This window comes from Aptenodytes patagonicus, chromosome 14 (genome assembly GCF_965638725.1).
Source record: "Aptenodytes patagonicus chromosome 14, bAptPat1.pri.cur, whole genome shotgun sequence".
NCBI classification, from domain to species: domain Eukaryota; kingdom Metazoa; phylum Chordata; class Aves; order Sphenisciformes; family Spheniscidae; genus Aptenodytes; species Aptenodytes patagonicus.
Genome location: NC_134962.1, coordinates 15480758 through 15503433, shown reverse-complemented (window position 1 = coordinate 15503433; position 22676 = coordinate 15480758). Strand labels below are relative to the sequence as shown.

Here is a 22676-nt window from a genome sequence, read left to right as displayed (position 1 = left end):
CTGCGTTCACAAATTCGGGAAGCCTTTGGGAGAGCCACAGCAGAGGAGCATGGCTCTTTGCTTTTAGGTATCATCACACTCTGTACGGCTTTGCTGGAGGTTTTTTGGTTTTCATTCTTCCTTTGTGCTGGTGCGCTTTGAGACGTTGAAGTTGCAGAGCATTAGGCAGCACGCGCTCCTCCTGCCTCCTCTCCAGGGACAGCGAGGGACGCATAGGAAGTGTTTGGCATGTCTGTAGAAGCAGACATACAATATGTATTTTTTAAAAGCCTATACCCAAATGCTTCCATGCTGCAAGAGAAGGAAAACCTTAAGTTGCCACATGCAGTGGCCGAACCAGACGAGTATGGAGCTGCAGCCCATGCAGCAGCACAGCACCCTGCCAGGGAGCCCGGCCAGGCTGCACCGCGCTCTCCCCGGGGAAACCTTGTCATTTGGCATGCTTAAAACTAACCCGGACAAAGCAACAGCAAAGTGCCCCAAAGGGAATCATCCTGCACCAGACAGCCTAGCAAATATTCCTCTCTCTTTTTCCAGCTTGATAGCAAGCGATCCTCAGCCACATTTTAGCTCCCCAAACTTTGAGTGCTGATTTTGGTGCATCTCCCACGGCTGGGCAGGATTTCTCTGGCACATAAAATGGACTGCGAGTACTGTCGCGCAGGAGCTGAGTGCTGCGGGGGGGGAGGAAAAGCCGGTAACATTTTGCAGAGTGCACACCCGGGGCAGAGGCTCAGCAAACGTGTAACAGAGGGATCTTTACAACAAGCTACTCCGGAGGGTTGGAGGAACAATTTCAACTGCTGAACCTTCCCAGAAAACAGGGAGAGGGAGGAAAGGGCAGGTTTAAAATACATACACAGGGTTGGGAGATTATAATGGAATAAAAGAAAATACAGCAGTCTGCAGCCCGACAGCAAAAATATATAGGGCAGGGAGGTCTGTTCCGGTATCACAGAATTGATCTGAGAGATTTACATGCTGGTAGCATCAGTTGCTGCTTGAGGAGCGCAAAGACAAAAAGGGAGCAGCCTCTGCCACAATGCAGAGAAGCATTGAAAACAGAGAAAATTAAGGAAATTTGGGAGCCGATGGAAGAAATCTGCCTCTGCAGATTTACCCCCGGGCTTCAATATCAGCATGCACAAATGAGAGTAAGGCTAGGCACAGCAGAACGACACATTCTGCTAAAATAGACAAAAACCTTCCTGCTTTTCCATTTCCCCAGAAAAAGCTGAATCCCAGCCTTCTGCTCATGGGGGGGGGGGGGAGGTAAAAATAAGGGGGGGGGGGGGGGAATAAACCATTCCATAGCAACATAGAGAGAGCTCTAACGCAGCTCTCCTTAGAGAGTTTAGTATTTTTTCAGCTGCAGAATCCACGCATGCAGCCGGCTCCTCTATTGAAGTTTTCCCCCAGCAGAGCCACTGCAGTCGACCGGAGGCAGGCTGGGTGGCGAAGCGCTGCGGACGGCGCCGCTCCCACCCTCTCCCTCTACCTGCGCTCAAGGTTGAGGCTCTCCCCAGACCGCCGGTGAAACCCACATCGCTCTTCAAACCTACTTGGCGGCACGGCAGCTGAGCATCCCCCCGAGTATCCCCCACTGCCCCCAGATATGCCGTGCCCTACCCAGTCCCATTTAAAAATAGACCCATCGATTGCTTACCCTAAACAGCAAGGTTGCAACGATCCAGCTGCTGTTGAATACACCTAGTTTCTTTGAAATATAAATAAAAGCGCTCTTCCTCCTCCTCCGCTCGTGATCTTCGAGCGCAGCCGGAGCCCAGCCTGCCTTCTCCTTTCATTAGCTGGACATGTGTCAGGTCCCACACATCTGCGATTTCTCACTGCCTGGAGCCGCCTGTCCGATTCCAGGGAAACACAGATGGATCCCAGATGGGAAGGTCCTGCCAAACAGACCAGCTCTCCACCTTGCCAGAATACCCAGCTTAGAGGCACACACCCTCGGCTCCCTGCCTGCTCCCTGCCTGCGCCGCGCTGCTGCCAGGCTGCTCGCCAGCTGATGTCACCAAGCACACACCTACCAGCGCCTCGCAGCCGGGCTGACATTAACTTGTTAAATACACGTAATTTGTTTATGGCCGGCAATAACAGCAAGACGGCGGCGGGGCGGTGAGAGGAAAGGAGGGCTTTGCCGGCACAGGCACTGCGGGTTGTTTCCACTGGATCGACCCTCCTGAAATCGGCTCTTGCCTTACGCAGCGCCGGGTGTAAACCAGCCTTCGTCTTAGCCCTCAATTTTGAAATCTGGATAAGCTGTTGGGTAAACTAGTGAATTAATTTTCTGAAGGTTTCCCCATGCACGTAAATCTTCCCTGTAAACTCCCCTCCAAGCCCCAGTGCCGGAGTTTGCAGGCATGTGTTAGCAATTAGAAGCAACAACAAGATAACAAGATACTGATGTTGCAAGGGTACCAAACGAGGAACTGGAAAATTCAAAGGAAGAGCAATTAAATGTGTAACATATTACTTGGATCGAAGAGGAAGTGTTAAAGGAAAATGTAAATCTGAAACGTTTTATACGGGGAGTAAACTCCACCAGGGATCTCACAGCAGCAAGGGAGGCTCACAGCAGAAACCCACTGGACACGACTATATTCGACCATTCCCCCCCCCACCTCCCTTAATACACAGACCTGGCTGCTCTGCCACCTGCAAACCTCCTGGTAATTTTGAATAGCCGCTCCCCAACGTGCAGCGTGAACAACAGATATTAACTGGAGGCCCCGACTAATCCCATCAGCCCAGCACCATTCACTGCAAGCCGGGCGCTGGGGAAACACGGATTTACACAACAGCATTCCTCACCACGCAGACGGGCGTCCCTGGCTGCCGGCGGTACTGCCCCGGAGAAGAGGCAACCACCCCTCCAGTTACTGCCCAAACCATCCTCCTCCATGCCATCCTCCTCCTAGCTCCCATAAAACCACCCAAGGAGGAGAAGCGACATTTGCATTTTGCTTGCAGACCTTGCACAGGCACATTTTAAGATCTCGGGAGGGATTCACTGCTCCAGTCCATATTCCTCTGAGCTGAGAGGCTTCAGGTCTCGACATAATCCTTTTCAAATCTTTGCAGGCAACACTAACTCTCCCTCCAGCTACTTTTTTGAGAGCCAGAGACCCACGTACCTTGCCAGGACAGCAAACTAAAAGCCTGCCATTGCCCAAGCTGAGGGATGCTGGTTTTTTAAAAGTCCAGAAATCATATGAGCTGAATTGTCTGCAGTTGGTATAAGCGTGGCGGGATATTTACTTGCTCACAGACAGCAAAATGCTTCTTTTTATGAAATTTCCAATGGTTTGGTAGGCTACTGCTAACTGCCAAGCCATGTCCATAAACCTTCTAGAAGTACTGTCCCCCGGCATCCCAGCTAACCCTTCACCCCCGGCTTCTCTGCCTCTTACTCCTCATTAGTTTAAGGTACCTCTACTTACTTCCCTTTGGGAGGGGAAAAGGCTGTAAAGGGAGGAAAAAAAAAAGTGCTTTAAGGGAAGTATTAAAAAGCATTCTGTGAGCAGGCATGGGCATACATTCATGAAGACATGGACCATGGTTTCCTCCCGTGGAGGACGGGTGCCCCAGCATAGGCAGGACACTGGATGATAACTGGGGGGAAGCATTTGGGCGGGAGACTTTCAGCTGTTGTAGGAGCACGTGAAGCTGCTGCAGCCTTGGCTGGGCGAGCACATGGCTCCGAGAAGGACAGCCTGGCTGCAGGCAGGGGGGACACAGATTTACACCTACCCTCCCACCTCCAAACTTCAACTAAGAGCAGGGATTTCACATGCTTCATTTAAAAAAAAAAAAAAAAAAAGTGAATCACAATCAAGTATCAGCGCACGGATACCTGGAGCACCCTGCGAAGCGATGCTCAGGCAGCAAAGCGGGTTAGGAACAGGCAGACACTGCAGGCAGATCCACCAGCGCCTCCTGGCACCCACTTCTTTCTGCGCCCCAGTCCCTGCTGGTTGGGCTGCTGGCAAGGCACGTCAATAAAACATTTAATTTCAGAAAGTTTAGCTCGCTGGGGCTTCTGATACTTGATGAAGGTTGCGCAAAATATTGAAGCTCTCAATATTTCATAAGACGAAATGGAAAAATCATCTCTAAATTATACAATGAAGGGAGACAAAAACCAAGCAGCTCCACAAGCACCAGAATTAATAGTTATTTTCCTATGGACTTGCATCTCCTGATTTGCTCCCCAGCACCTCACGCTGTGAGGTCCCCAACAGGAACCCTCCCCGGCTGGGGTCGTCCCAACAGCAGTGGCTCTCACGTGGATTCTCTGATATCTTATAAGGAGCGAGCTCGTGTTGCAGCTTTGCCCCCAGTGGAGATGGTACCAGCCAGACAGATGCGGCCCTATGCTTAAGGCATTAAGCATTTAGCAGCAGATACCACTATTCCCTGCCCAGCCCTGTCCCGACATCACCAAACCAGCCTGAAACTGGCCAGTGAATTCAAAAGCTGACCTCGGTCCGAGCACGAGAGAGGAGGGGGATGCTGCATGACAAACAGAAGATGCTCAAGAGATGCAGCCTGGGAGCTGCAAGGTCTCTGGGTCAAAGTCCAGAACCAAGAGAAAGTGCTCTTAGAAGGTACATGGGATGGCCTGAGGTTTGGAGGGTTTATTTGAAATAGGTAACTAGCATTAGATGTTCCCCCACCTTCTTTTTTTAATCATATTTTAACTTAAGGACCTCAACAGCTTGTAAATGTTTCACTTCACATAAACAAAAGCTGTCCCCAACTATGACAACTGGGTTGTAACTACCATTTGTGGCCCCATGGCCAAATAAGTCTTTTCCCTATTTTTACAACCTAAAGTAGTTTGAAACGTCAAAAACTGAGGCCACTCCAAGTATTTTAAGTATAGTTACAATGATTTGACTTCATAAACCTTTATGAAAACGTACGCACTCTTTGCCATGGTGTCCACAGGCCAACTTCTACCAAAACCCCAACATCCTCAGGACAGACGTCCCCACTTCTGGCCAGGGTTGGGGCAGGAATATGCCAGGCCTCACAGCTCAGCCTCAGAATAAGGAAGATACACGTGTGGGTTTGGGCTCTCAAGGCATAAAAACTAAAGGGGGGGACACCTGCACGCCCTGAGTAGAAGCTGTTGCAAAGCCTCCTTTGAACAGCTCATGGATTCTATCTTAAACATGACCCATGTGCCTAAGCTCGCCCAAACCGTGACCCATCCCTAAGCTCACCCAAACTGTGACCCATCCCTGAGCTCACTGCCGACAGAGGCAGGTCCATGGAGCCGCAGGCAAGGATGCCGCCATCAGCCGGTCTCTCCAGCAGCACCGACACGGCAGCTCCCGTTATTGCAAAGCAAGCCAGGAGAAAGCATCCTGCACGCCATGCCCTGCTCGGCCACCGCCTTTGCAAACGGAGCAGGGCGAAGCAGAGGTGACACACTAATAGAAGACACCGAGACATGTTATCTACCGACCTCGAGCAGCACCTGTACATAACCAAGAGGCTAGCCTGCTCCCCAAATATGCGTTAAAATAGAATTTGTAACCCAGACATCACCACTACAGTGGAAGGAAGGAGGACTGCAGGCAGCATGGGAGAAACTGCTTTCCCCAGCTTACCACATGAATCTGCTTCTGCGTTCTTCTCATGGGAATGTTCCATGGAAAGAACGATGCAAACAAAGTTTGAACACTGGGAGCTATTGATACCTGCTGCTCAGTGTGGTTTCTGAGGAAAGCGAGGAAATCTGAAGAATTTTTCCAGTTTCCAGTGGAATTTTTATGCCTATCACAGCCCACTGCCACAGCAAGCACGAGACCCAAACTACTTCTTACTTCTCTTCAGTTCCACCCATATTTCATGACGCGCCGCAGCTTTTTTTTTTTGCCTGCTGTCTTCTTACCTCAGAAAGAAGTTTCACTTGTATTCACGGCAACCCTGGAAAGCCTTTGCCTTTTTAAGCTGACCACTTTCCATCGCACAGAAAAATAAATCCAAATGCACCAAGGCAGCCAAAGCCATTTATCAGGCTAAGTGGAAACCGTAAATTCATGCTAACTGGAATCCGATGGAAACCAATTGGGATCCTCCTCCTCCTCCAGGCTCAGGTCTGGCAGGAAAGTCAAACATTTTATTGCCTTCTTTATGCCTTACTTACAAGTCAGCGGAGCCAAGAAGGGACTGCTCCCTTTGAAGCGATGCTGGTGGGGTTGCATGGGAGGCTCACTGACTTGAGTTCGAGCTCAGCAGACAGAGGCACACACCCTCCCCAAACAGAGATTAGACCTCTCCATTCCTAGCAAATTTATCACATTTAACAAACATCCTCTTTTCAATACAGCCATTATTTAAATTAGCACATGGCAGATTATGTTAACAAGCTTAATTTGTCAAGTAAATCTAATCATATTGCCTCCTTCAGGAGTGAACGCGAGTTGTGTTTGGCTTTTGTGCCATTTCAATACTGCCTAGAGAAAGGAAAAAACATTAAAAGTTGGCCTTAACTGAGCTGGCAGAATTTACACCCAGAACAATTACGATCAGACATCGCGAAAAAACAGTGGGAACAAAGGTGCAACAAGGAATTAAGCACAACCTAAAGAAGTTTCTGAAACTTTACTTCTGGCCACTGATTTAGGGCTGGGGGGGGGGGAGGGGGGGGCACCCAAGCAAAAGCTACCTTATTCCCGCTATATGCCCATATAAGTAAAGAAAAAACACCCAGGAACTGATGTCCTCGCCAAAAAATCTCCCTCAAAACGACACACCAATTCCCAAATCTAACACCCTTGCTCTGATTAGAAATCCAAGCCTCTGTAGCTGTCACGGGTATTTAAACCAAACACAGAAATATGGAAAAAATTAGTAATCCTATTTGGAGAGAGTAAAACCCAGCCTGCAGAGGATTAAGTCTAGTCCAACAGCTCTGCAGCTTGACGGTATTTTCCAGATCAATAGCAGCTCCCTTCGATTACAGAGATTTGTTAAAATACATACGCCCACTCCCCTCCAATTGTAATTTTGGTGTCCCTCATCATCATCAACATGCCAGGTGGGGGATCAGGAGCATTTCTGGCTTTGGAAGCTGTGCTGGTGGAGCGCTCTGCTGCAGCTGACTCGGACACCATCCTGCTACTCCAGAAAACCCAGTTAACTGCCTAGATCCGACATTTTCACCCGAGTCCTTAGGGGGCCAGGCCCTTTAGCGTGTGTTTATGGTGCAGACAAGCTTTGGAAGCAGAACTCCTCCCTTTTGCAGGTGAGATGATGGGCTTTGAGAGCTGTGTCCCTGGATCAGACACCCCACTCTGAAGTCTGGGCTGTCAGTGCTCCCCACCACCTCCCCTGTAGAAGATCTTTAACAATTAAGAAAGGACACGTTAAAGCTTATCAAAGCAGGACTTGTTAGCAGAACTTGTGGGTTTGGCCTCATCCCAGAAAGGGCAGCATTTACAATCAAAAATATGAGCAATAAAATGCATGTGATGGATCCCAAGCCCCTTCCCTGCAGCAGGGTCATTACGCCCCAGCTCGCTTCCTGCACCTCCCTCCACCGGTGACTTCCCTCCTGCAGGCTGCAGCTTTTCCCCTGATAACGGCTTTTCTTTCTTTATCTTGGGCTGCTTTAACAGAATCCTTTCCCCCTTCATGCTGAGCTTCCCTCCCCTCCAGTCCCTGGGAGGGTGCTGTTGGGGCTCTGGTCCTTGCCTGGCCCTTCAGAGGAGGTGGTAACTCCCCATCTCATTGCCTAGCCATGTCCTGGCATCGGACAGGCACCAAAGGAGGTTTATTTTCTTGGTAATTAGTTGTCACTAACCTGGTAACCTTGATTTAAAAAAAAATAAAATAAAAACCCCTAAGTTTCTCACCCAAACCACAGCCTGTCTTTAAGACGCTTAAAAAAAATAATCCCCGTTGCTTTGTTCATTTTATCAATTAAAACCAGCAGTTCAGGATTTTAAGCAGGACTTTCCAGTAGCATCCCAGTTTGTTGGCTTTGCAGGTTTAGCACTGAGTGGGGCTCCCTCTCTTTTCACCTCGCCAAACAACAACAAAAAATTATGGTTTGAACGGGGTTTTATTTTTATTTTTTAAACTTTTTTTTTTTTTTTTTTTTTTTTGCAAAGTCCATCCTTGCCAGCTCCCTCTCCTGCTGTCAGTTGGCCCTTTGGACCTAACAAATGGTGGATTTGGGGAAAGAAAAAGAAAAAAAAAAAAAGAAACAACCCAGCGCAGCCCCTTGCGCCTGGCCCGGCATTCCAACTCTCCGCTCCCGGCTCCACCAAGTCTGATTTAGTAGCACTGCTGGGAGCTATTAGTTTACGAAAGAACCAGCACGCCCACCCAAGCGCAGACGACTGCGAGAGGCTCCTCTTACACCGCTGCCATGTGCCTTTCATTCTGCCTGGAGAAGTCGGAAAGGTTGTGGTTTCGCTTAGGGCGGGAAGCCAAGGAGAAACCAGCACAGCGGCGAGCGAGGAGAGCGTGGAGGTCAGGCTGAGAAGGGCTGGATTTCATCCACACCCCGGTGCTGCCGCATGAGAAAGTATTAATTAATGGGATGCTTATTAAGAGAGTTCAGCCTCCATCCAGATCTTCCTTTTATCCTGTCTGTTGTTCCTCGTTTCCATGTCCTGTAACCACTCCTCCTTCCTTTCTAGATCCTTTTTCCCTTTCCACTACCATGCTTTTAATATCTTTTTTTGCCTTATCTCTGCTTCCATTCTCTGCTTCCACCATCTCCCAGCCCCTCGCCTGCTTCCATCCCTTCCCTGATAGCACAAAGAAGCCTCAGCATCCCCAACAGTCGATCCTGAAGATCAGCATGGTCATGCTCAACCACTACAAGCCCACGGCATCCACCGAGCTCAGCCACCTGCCTGGGCGTCTGCTACCTGCCTCTGCTACCTACCCAGAAATAAAGCATGCATCAGCCTCCAAAAATCACCTGGCACAGGGAACCAGGTGGCTATTCTCTGTGCGCTACTGCATCTTCCCCCAGCAAGCTGCGGGCACGCTTGTCTTGGTGCCAGCAGAAGGAAGGTAAAGCATACGGCTCGCTAGCCCCAGCTTCACGTTGCATCAGCGTTACAAGGCAGAGAGAGCAGCCGGCTGCTGCTGGGAGCCCCCAGCCCCTGGGTCAGGCCCCCAGCCCCACATGGGATGAGGCTCGTGAGCTGCTACTGCACGAAATGCAGAAGGGCGAAGCATTAAGCGTAGAAGGGGAAAACCAACAACTAGCGTGGGTTACGCGTCCCACCAGATCTCCCCTTGGAGGTAGAAATAACAGCAAGATTAAGTGACACAGGTAACATGCAAAGTCTTCTAATAGCTCCCAGAATTCCGCCAGCTCATTATCCAAAAATGCCTGGTTTGGATGTAGGATAGAGTTAACTCCCCAAAACTGAAGATCAGCTCTGTGGTAGGAGAGGCAGGGAGAAACGAAAGGAGAAAACAAGCAAAGAAGCATCATTTTAGGGTCATTAGGGTTTTGAGATTCTCCAACTGGCCTCTATTAGGATTGTATCTGTATTTGGGTGCCTACAGAAAAGGGAGTAAAAAAATAAGGAAAGACTCATTTCCAGAGGTGCAGGGCAACCAGCAGGTTCCCTCCCATGCCTCCGCGCTTCCACTGCCTCTGGGGTGCTGGGACGCAGCTCGAGGAGGACCAGGCACAGTGAATGAGGACCTGAAATTTTATTACCTTCATCTTCTGTCGGAAGCAGAGCCTATTTGCAGATTTACAGCTCGTGTCAACAGGAAGTTCATGTTTACAAGTTTCCAGGAAAAAAAGCCAGCATTCCTGTCCTATGCAATAGCTCGGTGGGGACGCTGTCTCATGTGGGAGTTCTCAGATTGGTATGCTAGATAGGAACGAGTTTTAGCCATGTAAAACATCCAGACAAAAAGATAAAACTATGAAAAAAATTGAAGGCCAGAAGGAAAACAATAATTCAGCAATTAGGTGGAAAATACACAGCAAGACAGCATAGCCATGTCTGGAAAAATACTTTTTTAGCATCTGCGATTCACACTTCAAAGAAACAGAAGAATTTTAAGAGGATGAAAAACTATATTCAGGCGCTAACATGAATTTTTCTCCTCTGGTCCAAATCCCTTGTCATTCCCATTACACTGTTCCTCCAAGGGTCAGCAGCCAACCTCGGCCCACGGTCACACCGGGGCCCTTCCCTCCCAACAAGCACACACACGGGACCATAGTGGTGTCTGGTGGTGCTGCTGGATCCACTGGGACCTGCTAGGATCCACCAGGATCCATCCTCCCCCCTCGAGCTCAACCCCAGATCAAGCCCCCTCTTCTCTGCAGCCACCAGCAACTGGAGAGGTTTGAGTGATGGTGAAACCACAGCCCATAACCAGAAAGCGTAGGTAGCGGCAGCTCGCTTTAACCCCGAAGCAGGGCTGTGCCAGCTGCAGAGCAGATCTCTGGCAGCAGTGCCACCTCGAAGCCTCCCTGAAAGGGAAGAGCAGAAAGCTGATTTGCACAAAGCCGTTCCAGCACCCTGCGCATCTCTGCAGATGGTGTTAGTGCAGCAGCTGGTACGCTGCAAATTCACACCCGAATTTTGCAGCAACTTCCCCATGCAGAAAAGCCACACTGTCAAGTAAAACTTCAAATGCTAAGCCTTGAGTTGAGGATACCACTCACTGCCTTCAGCAAGCACGAGGCCTGGGCAGAAACAGCCCCATCCTGTGAAACCTGGACTTAAAATCTTCCCCTTCCATATGGTTATTAAAAAAAACCCCAAGCCAAACAAAAAAATCCAACCCTCTTTCAAAAATTACACAAAACAAGGACACATCAGGACAGCCAAAGGTCAAGCAGCCAGCGCTCTACCAGGATGCCAAAGAACCATATTCAAATCAGTAAATATTTATTTAGGCCATGTTGTAGAGTTCAGTAGATACAAGTACAGTGCGCCATGGGTGGTTTCTGATCTCCTGAGCACGTATTGGTCCCAGGGAAAGCTTCTGTCTTGACAAATGGACATTTTTCCAACAGAAGAATGATTCAATCAGAAGATTGTTCCGAAACAAACTCATTCAACAAAACACAACAGGTACAGAAAATCAAGTCTCAAAAAAATACAGCTAGCTTCTCCCAAGAGAAACCGCTGAAGAAAACCAGGCTGACAAAGCACACAACCCACTCACCTTTAAAAACTTTCAGGATTTAACATGCAGAAGCTCGAGACCGACCCAGCTAAAGAGGAAGCCTGTAATTGCTGCAGGCATCAGCTCCCTCCAGCACCACCATGTCTGCACTCAACACGTTCAGCCGTAGCTGTGCCCAGCACAGATTTAGGGTGACCCACCTCACCCAGAGGTGAGCATCTCCACTCACTTCCTGGGCATTCGAGCTCTTTCTGTATCAACCCAGCGGCACTAACAACAAAATTCCCAACGGAGTCAGAGACGGGGAGGAGAGACTCATGCAAAGTTCCCCAAACTTATTTTTCCATCTTAAGTGCTTAGGAGGAAACACACCATTACCAAGGAGCTGCCTGCCCTGGATCCGAGCATTTTACATCCAGGTGACACGGTCCCTACGCAAAGGGACAGGAGCCATTAGATCCCTTATCATTTCTACGCAGGAGAAAGGGGGACCCGCTCGTGCTTTGTGCTCCTCCTGGCAAGCTCCCTGCAGCAGTGGAGGGAGCAGAGCGAGCACTCAGCACCCTGCACTGCTTCGTGCATGCCCAGCACGCCCTGCCTCTGCCTGCTCCCACAAACCTGATAAGTCATATGCTGAAAAACACTTGAGATGGTACAAAGAGAAGATTTTTCAATAGACTGAAAGGAGTGTTTGGCGAGAGCATCACATCAAAGAAGTCAGAGGTCTTCCACCCCACGCACCGGACGCACGTGTTCAGACAACTGTCAAGAGCTAGAAGAGGTCAAATGTCTGTATGTTGAAGTTAATTAACATGCACATAGGGGAAAGAGGAAGAAGCCAAAAATTACCTTCAATCCAAAACTCAGATTTACTAAACTTGAAACTTCAACAGCTGTCAAAATCTTGATTTTCTACACCATGAGTTATATATTTAAAAAAACAGATCTCAGCTGAAAAAATAAGAAAGAAACAATTTAAAAAACAATAATAAAAACCTGGAGTAGGAGATGAAAAAGAGATGTTCATCAGCAAAGCTTCTCCGAAGTGGGGTTGGGTTTGATGGCACAGGCAGTTAAAAGGCAGCATTCTGGAAATAGCTGATTTAATTTGGCTGTGTTGCTACTGAGAAAAAAAAAAACAAACAGCTCAAGCATACATTTACTTCCTCTTCATTTCATTAATCCTACCCAGAGCCATCGCTGAGGTGAAGCCGTGTTTATCAACGGCAATTCTGCTTCGGGGTGCACTCTGCCCAGGTGAACTAGCACGTTGCGGGGCTGCTCTTAACTTTTCCCAGCTGTGTTTTGCCGAGGGTCCTGAACGTCTCCACCTGCTTCTGCAGATGGAGCAGCTGCAGTTAAAGGCAAACACCTGGCCTGCTGCAGCCCTGCCCTGCACTGCAGGGGGAGATTAGGGTTAGAGCAGCTCCTGCCCTACTTAAGGCCGTATCAGTATTTGGATTAAAAATGTTGTGTTCGTGGTTAATAACTTGGCTGCTTTGAGCCCAAGTAACCTGAAATGCTGCACGCCGAGTTTTGAGTTCAGCATGACTCTTTTACATACAGTTAATGCCCACGGTCAGCTTTCCACTAACCAGCCACCAAAAAGAGATGAGATGAGTGACAGATACACCACTGGTCCTACTCAGGGCTGTAGACCACCATCAAATGCCCGAACGATCGTACACTTACAACCAGCTGTACACCTCGCACAACAGCTTTGGGTTGCACCAACCCAACCAGGGCTGCTGGTGGGACTCAGCCCAGCCCGGGGCGGGCGCGAGGACGGCATGCTGCAGCTTCTCCAGCATCATTGCAACTGAGCCCAGCCACCATGATGCGTGCCTGGCAGCAAGGCTCGCAGGATGCTCTGCTCGGTGCAGGGGAAGGCAGACCACGCGTGCTGTTGGCTGCTCATGTTTGACCTGATGCTCCAAGCTATGGCGCGAGTACTTTGAATTTTACTTCTCTGCAGATCTAGAAAAATAGATGACAAATACATATACTCTAGGGAACGTCATTATGAGCAGAGCAAGATAAGTTCTAAAACCATTTTCTGAGGGATTTTTACAGCAGCCATTTCAAATAACACCTCTCTTCAAGTTAATACTGCAGTCGGAGCAGGTTTCTAGTCCAAGAGTTCATTCTTCTTCTTGGAAACTTCTTACAACTAAACAGCAGTGTAATACATCTACCCGATTAGCAGTGCTGCTTCAGCATTTCTTTTCACCATTTTTCCTGCAAGTCCTTGTTCAGTGATGACAATGTTTATATTAGGAACACAAGAATATGCAACTCTGCGACTACAAACTGTAGAGACAGACAGTGCACTTAAAAAAACCCAAACAAAACCACTTCCCAATAGGCTCCAAACGTCTGGACACTCCAGCATCAGTAAAAGAAGCTATCTGTTACTTAGCAGTGATTTTTAGATGACTTGAACCTAATTCAGAATCGTAGTCATACGGGAAAAAATATCCATGAGATGTAATACGCTTTTGGAAGAAAGGAGGTAATTTGAGGGCAAAAATTAGATCTTGCAAAGACAAACTGACAGGAATTAGTTCAAGAAAGCCTGCGGGGTCAACTTGTATTGACTATAGAAGATCCTTGTGCAAATTAAAAGGTTTTCCTGCCTCCTTGTTTCAGCATATGGAAAAGCTCCAAATTCACGCCCTAAGGTTCGCACCAACGACAGAGGCTGTTTAACGTCAGGAGTCTCAGCGACAGGATGTTTGAATGATAAGAAGAAGTGCTGGAGGTGCAGCCCACTAAAATTCTTCCATGTGTTCAAGAGTAGGGTCCGATCAATCCGACATTTGTAAAAGCTCCTCTTGGGTCCCGTTTCCAAACACCTGCATCCCTGAGCCTCCTGGGTACTCAGCCTCCCACTTGCTTTGGCTGTTTCACAGTACATCTCTGCAGGCAGGCAGAAGTTTACTATGAAAATGGAGTGTGGCTGTCTTCTTGACCCATGCAGAACAGCTAATCCCAGAGGGATAATCCTGCTTTAATGAGGAAACAATAGGACCTTTGATAAAGCATAAAATTTTATAAAAGCCCTACTAAAACATTCCTTAGTCTCAGGGACTGGACGATGGACCTCTAAAATGAATTTTGTATGCACCTGTCTCAAGCCATGTAACTTAACACGAGGCACGGAGAGCAGACTTCTCTTTCTTGTTTGCAAGACGCTGTAAAATCTGTAACAGCACTGGAGGCAAATTTCCCATGCCTATTGACATCTGCGTGCCAACCCTTCAACAAAACGCCTCATTCTCTGCCTGCCGGAGGAGCCAGAGGACACCACAATCTCTGGCTCATCCAACTCCATCTCTCCAACTCACGGTGCACTTCCTGAGTGCCAAAAATGGGATCAACTGTGGTACAGCCGACCTGTCCCCAAGAAAGTGGACCAAAACCACCAGCTGATTTCATACAGACCGACAAACAGCTGTGAAATGGCAGGAGCTTTGTCAAAGCCAACCTGGGCTGCAGCTGAGCTGGTGACCTCCAAGCTGAACCTTCAAGTCTCTGCAAAACTGAGAATCAGTGCCAGGTTTTGCATTAAAAAAAAGTTAGCTTTGAAAACAGTTCCTCATTACAACTTAGACGTAAAAATCCACTTTATGTTCATTGTACAGAAATCCTCAGACACTTGTTTTCTGACCTCGCGAGACCTTGCTCCGGCACCAGAGAAGAACCCAATAAATTGACATTTCAACACTTTCTTTTACCTTCAAGTATAAACACACAACTGCTGAGAAAAAACAGTGATGCTCTGACCTGACAACAGTCGTGTCGAGGGATAATTCCTGCGCTGTATCAGTGACTGTATCTGGAATTACCAGAGCTTTGCCAACAGCTTAATGAGATAGAAACTCATGCTCCCACTGCCAGATTTGTTTGTCAGGGTATAAACTATTTGGATGCCCCGAGTATTTTGCTTCTGTGTTATAAAACAGGTGCAAAGAGGTGCATTTCCATTCACGGAGCCGCTGCTCGGAGAAGCACAGCCATTTGGACAGTACCGTCCATGACGGACTTAAATTCTTGGCGTGCTGCGTGGACGCAGGCAGATCTGTCCCCATCCCTGTTGTTCCTGCTGATCTACAGACTCACCCCATGTTGGAGGAGCAGAGTCAGCAGAGAGAAGGCTGCTGCAGGTGGTCACCTGAACAAGCCCATGCATGCCACCGCTTCTCGTCCCATCTGGGTTTTTTTTTTGCTTTTCTTTGGGGCTGTCTGCCATCGCCCTGGCCTTCAGACTGAGGGGAACCAGCAACGGCTATAGAAATCCTGCACAAAGGAGCACAAAAAGTAACTTGCTGCAAAATTCTGCCGAGGGAGGCGTGCATTTGGGGAGGCACCGAGGTACCGCTGCAGCCCAGCGGCACGGTGCGGGGAGGTGCCCCTCTGGTGGCTGTTCCTAACAGGGCTCACTCACAGGTCACTGAACATCGGAAATATTCCTGAAATAACAACGGGCTTTCACCAAATGGGGCTCTCGGAGCCTGGATGGTGACTGGGTCACATCTGCCCAGAGTCCACCTGAAGCAGGACCAGCTCCCTGCGGTGCTGCCAGGTTCTCCAGGGCTTCCTGGGCCACCTTACACCACCAAGAGCACCGGCAGGACAGTAAAAGTGCAGTGCTGGTGGGAACTGAGGCAAACCTTATTGACACATGCAAAAGGGAAAGCGGAGATCTTATGCCAACCAACCTATCTTGCATGGTATCTATGAGACCGAAGGCAAGAATTTCTGCATGGATGAGATCCTGGTCTCTGATGATTTGCTCAACTGTCCATACACCATCAGAAAAGTCATCAGCACCGATGAAGGATCAAGGAGATGTGGTAAACAATGTTCAGGAGTAGTGACTGAGTCTACAAATGTTATTTTTGTGAGCATATTTTACCATAAAAATATAACAAATTTCATTCTGTTAACTTCATATCAAACTTAGCTTTCTTAATTAGAGGTACAGGGCTCAAGGGAAACTGCTGTAATTATTAAATGGGAAATAAAACCTGATGAACACAGTAGCTGCTGTGACTGAAGACTTAAGATTTAAATAAAACTGGTAGCAGGCAAATAAAGAGACATCTAAAAATTACTTGCCCAACAGTTTGTGTGCTCTGATAGTTGTTTACCCATTCACATGCACAAAGAGGTTTTATTTCTCCACTTTCTAAAATCAGTATTACACAGGGGAAAAAAAAGGTTTGTTCAATGACACAAGTATATTCAAGTAGAAAAAGGATGGACAAGTGCCTGTGAACATTTTAGGAGTACCACAGTGCAAAACCAGTGCAAGGCCAAGCGGGTGCTGTTAGATATGGGCGGCAGGGATGGCAATGCTAAAATCAAAGCAGGCGCAGGTCACCTCTGCCGCTCCCTTTGCAAGGTCCTCATCCATAGGCTTTCCAAAAGAGGGGTATCCGCTGCTGTCTAAGAAGAGTCCATCAAATTAACTTCTAGGTGCTCAGCATACCTAGATACAGAGGGCAGACCACACTTTCATAGAAAAAATCATCCCCTGGGGGAAAAAAAGGCACCAATCAGTGTATTCTGAAATGTGAAGACTCAGGTGGACTAAGGGCAGTAATCTGGAGTCAGGTTTTTGCAGCAGAGGAGTAAACGAACAGTGGTAAATGGATGCAGACAATCCACCAAGAATTCAGTTTTGTGTGATGCTGATTTGCAGTCCCTCATACCCCATAGTCAGATTTACAAGCTCCGTGAACAAGCCACTGCCTGCATCTCTAAATTGTCACCCCTCCTTTCTGTGTACACCTTTACAGGTGAGGAGTGGCTTGGCTGGAGAAATGGATGCACAGATGACAGCAGAGACCAGGTACAGGATCTGTTCCTGCCTCTATGCTTCTCCATCCCACAGCCCTGAATGGTTTCATCTCCGCGAAGGTCCCGGGGATGCTCTCCCAGATCTGCTAAACTAGTTTGCTTCGTGGTTGCCACAAATTTGCTGTGATTTTTTTTTTCTGGAAACCATCCTCCAGATTGCTGCCTTTTCTCTCCAGCTCTAAGCAGGTCTCCTGGCAAAAAAAATTGGTCCTGGGAAGTGGACGGCTCTGCACTGAGGACATCAAGTTTAATACAACTTCCATCTATGAAGAGGAGGAAGAAGAGAGTAGAGAATGCACAGAAAGCTAGAAACCTGTATGCATCAGCTTGTACATGCACCCAACCGTGGCACAAACACTCAAGTACGTGCCCAGGCTCAAACAGGAGGTAGGTGTTTAGGCTGACACGAGTGATCTCAAGCTGGGCTCGAAGGCTTTTCAGTGCTGCCTGATCTGCGATGGTTTAGGAGTGGGAATGCATCTCTGAAAGAACCTTCCTGAAGACGACAGAGTTTCTCAGCACAACGTAAAGTACAGCGTGTATCGTTACTCACCACGGGAAGGTGATCCATTAGCATCTGTAGTGCGAAGAGGGAAGCAAACAGCAGAAGGAAAGCAAAGCGCTAGAAAGAATTTCTGGCTAGAATTTGCTGCTGTAAATCTTCGCGTGAACACGGGCTGCATGCTGCAGAATGCCATGCTCGCATCGCGAAAGCAAAATGGGCACAAGGCTTCCATCCAACTCGGATTTAATGGCAGAGAAGATAGATCCGCTTGTTGAGAAAAATCCCAATTGTTGATTTCTATTTTGTCTGGCGATGGAGCACAGTATTCCTCCTTCCTTCCTGCCAAAAGTGGTGGAAGTATCATGTACTTTAAAGTAATTAGGGGAGCTCATCCCAGAAATGGCTGCATTTCAAACTAAGCAGGAGATGCACAAGTGGGGAGTGGCTCCCTGATGAATGTATAACCTGCCTTCAGACCTCAGGATGAAAAGATGCTCGCCAAAACAAACCATCGTTGTTTGCTTCCAATACCTGTCCAATTTGTCTCCCTTTTGCCTGCCTAACCCTGCTAGCACCACCATGCTATGGCTGGCAAATCCAGGGCAGCACAGCCCCAGCGCAGCAGCTGCAGGCAGGAGTTGCCTTCCTACAAAGATGCTCGGCTTGATGCAGGCTTTTTTTTGTTGAACTGATGTCTTTCTGACTCCTCAGAAAAACTGGCTAACATTTGGCCGTGCCAACCCTGCACCCCCCTAAATACACAGCCTGGGTTTTGCAGTACGCCTGGAAGTGTTCAGTATTCTGATTATCGGTAGAACAGCCACAATTATCCAAATAAAACTATTACTATATTGGGCCTTAGATCATAAATAGAACTTAATGGATTTTATTACATCCCAGGAAGCAAGAGCTACAGAAGGAAAAGTATTGCTAAGAGTGCATTGCTACTACCTATCAATTTCTCCTAAACACTCAGCACTTAAGAAATACCCAAAGAAACACACTGCTCCCACAGCATAACTATTTCAAATTCCCCTCTGAGCTCTTCCCTTTTAGCCAACTCACATGGTACGTTTTAGCAGCTGAAAATTAAAGGATCACAATATTGAGCCTTCAGGTATCAAGTTCACAATGGAAATAGCAGCTGACACAGAAAGGGCGCTGCTGAGCGCGGCGGTAATAATTCTGTTGCCTCAGAACTGGAAGCAGCTCCCTTACACAAAGTTTGTTATTTAACTCAGCGAGAAATGAAAGAAAATGCTACAGACATGGATTTATTCCTTACACAGCCTCTTTCAAATCACACTCCAAAACTGGAGCCACACTAGCAGTGAGAGTCTTTAACTCAGGCTGCAGCATCCTCTTTAATCCAAATAACTCCCTTTCACAAGTGCCAGTGAACGCAGTGTCGGCGATAGCCTAAGTAAGGGCTGCTTGTCCTTCAAGCCCATCCAAGCTCTTCTGCTGGAGCCCAACCTCCAGAAACCTTCACAGGAGCCAAACGCAACTAGATGCCTGGGATCCAACAGCAAGCAACGACAAACCTGGGATGTCCGACAGCCACCGACCTCACGGAGAAGGGCAGGAACAAGGAGGGCTTCTGCAGGGCCATGGGAAGCCAGCCAGATACGCCTGCTTCCCGTTTGCCCCTCCTCACATCATCCAGGAAAAGCCATCTTGCCACCCCCGGGGACTCCCCACCTGGCCCTGCTCCGCGGTGACAGCCCAGGCCTGCTGTTATCTCCCAAACAGATGCATTTATTCTCTTGAGAGCCTCCCACGTCTTATCTAGCTGGCGGTTTCCAAACGTCGATCGCCAAGTCCAGCTAAAACCACTTTAAGCTCTTTTAGGCAACTATTCCTGAAAGCGTTTCGGCTGGGGAGTGAGGAAGGCAGAAAGGCAGCCCCGCAGCAGGGTCTCCCCCCTCGCCATCCTGCCGGGATGGGTATGGAAAGCACCTCCCGCATCCCGCTCCAGTGCCGCTGTAAACAGGACCTGGCACGGGAATGGATGTACAGTTTACAAAGATCCCTTGCTTCAAGCAAATTTGCCTCTCAACACATGGCCAAACTCTCACGCAATAAATTAACTATTTGGCAGCCACCGAACTAGCGCTGGAGCCAAACCAATTAGGGTTTAATGTGATCCCAATTTCCTATTTCTGAGACGGGGGTCGTGGAGGGGGGGAGAGAAGGGGGAAGAGGAAGGAGGGAGAGCGAAGTAAATCCCCTCCTGGTTTATAAATCCTTGCCAATCATCCCAGATAAACCTGTCACCCACAGCTCTAAATCTGTATTTGCACTCGCGTGCTCCAAGGGACGCTATGGGAAAAGGCGCATTGGACGCAGCCAGCCTGACTCCCAACATGTGTTTTCCATACTTGGGAAATTCAATCATTTAAAAAATATTTACCAAGCTTTGTCTTTAATTAGAAAAACATGACGACGGATAAGGCCAGTTATTGTTTCTAAGCTAGAAATGTCAGAGATCCTAATGATGTCAGAAGATAAACCCCATTACCAACCCACGTACACGCTGCCAGGGCGGCAAATGTTCTGAAGGTTTTTTCCATCTTCCCCCAAAGTTCAGCGCTTTACAGTCACAATTCATCAGTGGCTTCTTGGCCCCCACCAAACCTAATCAGGGAGGAGGAGGAGGGAAGACTCCTGCCTGCAGATCTGCTAGACGGGGTGTTTTAATGCAAAAGAGCTTGCACAGCGGGGGAGGAACATGGGAGCCATTTGACTTCTTTGTGTTTTAACATCCTGACTACAGTATCTCCCCAGCACACGCAATTACCTGCCATCACCTAAGATAAGTGAATTAATCTCATCCGCACCTGGAAATGCCCCAGGCTGAGATATCCCCATCCTTTAAAAAGGTGTTAAATTAAGTTTCAGCTTAACCAAGACCCACCGAAATGTTTGCTCCCAAGAATATAGCCACAAAATATTGTATCCCACAATACTCAGGTAAGAAAAGAAAGCTGACCGTGCTCCAAGCCAACAACTGCAAGTGTCCCGGAGCTCTGCCCACCCAGGACAACAACTGCGACCGTACCGATGTACCCCACACTACAGCCCCTCTTCCACCTCCGTTTGTTCAAGCGCCTCCAGCCAGATGCAAAGAGGCTCTGCAGGCAGGATGCACAACAATTTAGAAGTATAAAGCAAATATTTGTTGGCTAACAGACACAAAGGATAGCCGGGATGTAATGAGTTATTAGGCTAAACATTTGTGTGCTCACCACTCCTGATAAGGCATCTGAAGAGTCTCTGCCGGCCAGGCGGGCGTCAGGAGGGTCCCTGGATGAGCTCCCCAGCGCTGCTGAGCTGCTGTCTGCCACCAGCCCAGTCCCATCAGTGCTGGCGACTGCTCGACCCAACCATCCCTCGCCAGTCCCTGGCCAGAGCAGCCTACTCCCATGTCCACCAACCACGTACAGCCTCCCTGTTTTTCCCTCCTTTAGGATTTTATACCTCCTTCTCCTCCCCTTGTTGCCTCCTGTCAGAAATGGCGTGATAAAACACATACAAAAGCCAGGCAGAAGTGTCCCAGGTGATATATTTGGAGGAACTTGCTGCCACAGCAACTAGGTACGCTATTAGGAAGTGACAGACCAACTCCCAAGAGATCACAAGGATTAAAAAATGCAGATGTATTTAGTTCAGGGAGAAGCTGGTATTGATGCTAACAAACTGGTGCATCTATCGAGTCCACTCGGAGAAAAGCAGCAGTATTTCTGCAAGCATTCACTAAGTATTTGTCCGATTATTTTATGACATCCACAGAAAAAAAATGGCTAATGCTACGCTATCCATTCAGAACCATACCTGTAATGAGAGAATTCTGTAATATTTCAAAAAGCTTCAAAGTGTCACCAATGGACCCAAAGTCAAGACTACAGCATGCCATTTATCTTCTGAAAATATCCTTGTAAACTAAGGTTGAGGGCTATTATCAACTACTGTCTTAAATACCAACATAAATTTATACTGGAGAAAATCCCTGCCTGAATAGACTGATCCTTTAAATTATACCAAGACTGCAAAGCACGTCTTTGAGGAAAATGTGCAGATTTTGACCTCAAAGTCCAATCGCCGGATAAGTTACTACCTGTAGAAGTTGGTGCTTCTCTCTCTAGAAGAACATGAAATGGAGTAAAGAACATTTTAGCTAAGCTCTAAGGTCAGGGCTGATTAACCTGGAGTGCATAAATACAGCCAAAACGAATGTCCAGTGACACTTTCGTAGCTGAATCGGACATGGGTGTGCACATATGTGGGGTGCAGCAGGGAGGGATGGGAAGGTGACAGGGACACAGGAGACATTTTCTGCCCCAGACACTGGCTGGACAAGTGCCTTCAGGAAGGTGTTTTTCAGTCTGGAAGAGTTCCAGGTCAATCACCTGTCTGGGTGGAAGCACTGCCTCCGGGACTTTCTGTATCAGAGGGGGAGAGACAGATTCACTCTCACTTGCATGAGTTTTACAGCCACCTCCTTCTTCTGAAGTCAAGGAGGTCACCTCCGGTTCTTGACAGCAAAAGGGAAACCCGAGCAGTCCTTCTCCCCTCTCCCACTTGAGTGGCTTACGGCAACATCTCAAGGTAGCTGCGAAGCCTTGGCAGCTCAGGCTGATGGAAACCGTACTCAGCTTACTATTCCACTCCAGTCCTGCTTTTAAGAGAGTCAACTACATGAGCTCTACCTGAGGTATATGCTCTTTTCTATCCTCAGAGAAGCTGCAAATAAAAAAAAAAACCTTTTTCTTTTTTCTGACTGCTTTAAAAAGTCAGTATATTTCACTCTCCCGAACACTGATGCAAGGGAAGAGTAACAACTTAAGCCTTTTATTTTACAGCATATGAATATCAAGACTAAGTCCCTGAAAGATCCATTTTAATTTCTGCCCATTGGAAATATCCATGTAAGAAAGGCATGTTCACGAGAGTCAGTATGTGCCTTAAACTAATATGGAACATCCCAAAGTTTCAAAGCAGTCCCACATTTCTCCTTTCTTTCTGGATCATTAGTTTCACACTGACCACTGAACCACTTCTCTGTAATACATACCCAAAGAAACCAAGCAACCTCCTGACATTGCCAGTAACTGTATTTATAATACAGCAGAAATCACTGGGCTGATAACGA

At 47.9% G+C, this 22676-nt stretch overlaps 1 protein-coding gene across 4 annotated transcripts in view; it reads right to left on the bottom strand.

Moving 5' to 3' along the window:
- The window catches only part of CBFA2T2 (CBFA2/RUNX1 partner transcriptional co-repressor 2), a 66373-nt gene that overhangs the window by 41040 nt on the left and 2657 nt on the right, over nt 1–22676 (bottom strand). Inside the window, exon 1 of one of the 4 annotated variants that reach the window (XM_076352447.1) lies at nt 1667–1970. The exons of the other annotated variants lie outside the window; for them this stretch is intronic. The gene's annotated coding sequence lies outside the window, so the exon portion shown is untranslated. Of the gene's footprint in view, nt 1–1666; nt 1971–22676 lie in introns of those variants that run through there. 4 annotated transcript variants of the gene reach the window in all.